Here is a 2,500-nt window from a genome sequence, read left to right as displayed (position 1 = left end):
GTTTCTTTTAATCTAGTACTATTTCCCTATAACCCATTTAATCTATAATATGAATCTAACCTGTCTGTTTAAATGTATGTATGTATGTATGTATGTATGTATGTATGTATGTATGCATGCATTTATGTTTGGATGTCTGCCTAAAACTTTCGACAGAGGCGAACATGTTTTACATAATGTCGTAACTGAACGATTAGTCTATTCTTTTTAATTAGAATAAACCTTTTGTCGAGGTCTAGAATGTGATATGCGCAAAATCTATAATATAAATCTCACCGTCTGTCTGTTTAAATGTATGTATGTATGTATGTATGCCTAAAACTTTCGAAACAGACGACGGATTTTAACGAAATTGCTATCGTTTTGAAGCTCGACCCTTCGGACGACAAATATCGAAAAATTGACCAAAAACATTAATTCCTTTACCCTCAACTAGGCACTTTTCTACAAGCAGGGGTTCCTTTTTTGTCGATATTTCCGAAAGTCATCCCCTCTTTCCGATTGTCTAGCTTTAATTTAAACATATGTCACTTCCGGTTTGGCGATGGGCGCAACAGCAAAGACGTCACGTACTTATTTTTTCACGTTCTTTTCCTCGTTCACAGTACGGGTTCGAGCCTGCCTACTACCACTTTTTTTTTCTCAACACATACCCCCCCAAAACACCCGGGCAACGCTGGGCACGTAGGCTAGTATATATATAACAAATAAATGACAAAAACCATAATTCAAAATTTCATGATGTTGACCATCTTACAATTTATTCCTTTAAATACGTTGGCATTCACAATTCATAACAGCCTCTGTTAGCGTAAAATCATTCATTTAATTTTTATATCGATCAATAACTCGATTCTACCCTTAACTTAATGACGCAATAAAATAAAAAAAAAATAAAAGATAATTCTAACTTCTTTCCCAATTTTCGCATTTTTTAATCCTGCTTATAGGCATTTGTTTTTCTTTTAATGGATTGATAAGTGTTATTTCTTCTGGTGAATTAAACGCAGAATAGATTAATTCATTGACATAAAAATTAAATCAATGATTTGGAACAAGTGCTTTCAAGAATTGTGAATGTCAATGTACTTAAAGGAATAAATTGTAAGATGGCCAACATGATGAAACTTGAAATATAAACTTTTGTCATTTGTTTTGTTATATGCTCTGTAATGACATTGAGCTTCCTAAATTAAAATAAACATCTCTACAGAAATATATTATTTTTACGTGCATAAAACTATATCTATGAACATGTTTCTGGCTCTTAGCCATCGTTAGCATAAGTTAGGATCGAACTCATGACACCAGTATCCGCAACAACAAATCTTAATTGGCCCAGTTAATATTAACTTTGGTTTATTTGGTTGATAAACAGTACCGAAATGTATTAAGTAAATTTTGGTTAAAAATATAATATGTAAAGAGAACGAAAGAGTTATCCACAGACACTGTCTCGCTGTATTACCGCTCTTCAGTGCAGCTAGATTAGAAATTACCTCAAGCCAAGATTGAAACTCGACCGCCTATGCGACAGCCTGCACTTCTAACGATTACGCTATTTGTCTGCTGCTAATATGGGCATGCGACATTATAATGATCAAAAATTTTCCAAATGACCTAAGCTCGATTTGTTTCCACAAAAAGCATTTTTTTTTTTTTATATGCTATCAACATTTTTTTTTCTCTCTCCAATATGCTCATCCCAAGATAGGGAGCATTTATAATCATCCAGAGAGACTGTTTCACTGTATCCTAGCGGTTAGACTCGTATACACACTCCACACACACGCACACACACAGACACATATATACACTTGAGACTAGCCGATTAATAAAGCTGAACTTCGATAGAAATCACAGATAAAGCATGTATGCGCATATGTAGCCAATAATGTTTTCATACCTAAAAAAATTATACAGTAATACAGCGACTGACTACTATTTTATAAAGACCGAAGTTTAATTGGATTAATGTCTGTCTAGTAAACTATATCAATGCAATTATATATATATATATATATATATATATATATTATTTTTAAAAGAGTATCGCTAACAAAAAAATAAATAAATAAATAAAAACATCTACATAAAAACGCGAGGTGGTCCCGTGGTAGAGGTTTAGGCTTCTTACCGTGGGGTCTTGATTTCGAAGCTCGCTAGATTCAATCAATCTGATGTGTCGTAGACGACGAAACACGTGTCAGTGGATAATTATATTTTTTAAAAAATATATATATGCCGCTCCCCATTTAGGGGGTACCAGATTGGTCAAAGGGAAAATTATTCCTAACTCGCATTTAGGTAAAAATGCACTTTCGTATAAATAATTGAATTCGCTAACAAAAAAACAAATAAAACATCTCTCTCTCTCTCTCTCTCTCTATATATATATATATATATATATATATATATATATATATATATATATATATATATATATATTGTGTGTGTGTTTGACACAGAGAGACAGAAAGTGCGGGCGGGTTAATATCAA

At 32.8% G+C, this 2,500-nt stretch overlaps 1 protein-coding gene across 1 annotated transcript in view; it reads left to right on the top strand.

Moving 5' to 3' along the window:
• The window catches only part of LOC145249564 (uncharacterized), a 100,493-nt gene that overhangs the window by 76,946 nt on the left and 21,047 nt on the right, over positions 1-2,500 (top strand). The gene's annotated exons all lie outside the window — the stretch shown is intronic.

This window comes from Euprymna scolopes, chromosome 28 (genome assembly GCF_053919585.1).
Source record: "Euprymna scolopes isolate OS-2025 chromosome 28, ASM5391958v1, whole genome shotgun sequence".
Taxonomy (NCBI): Eukaryota; Metazoa; Mollusca; class Cephalopoda; order Sepiida; family Sepiolidae; genus Euprymna; species Euprymna scolopes.
The sequence above is the reverse complement of the archived record's forward strand: the minus strand, read 5'-3'. Positions and strand labels throughout refer to the sequence as shown.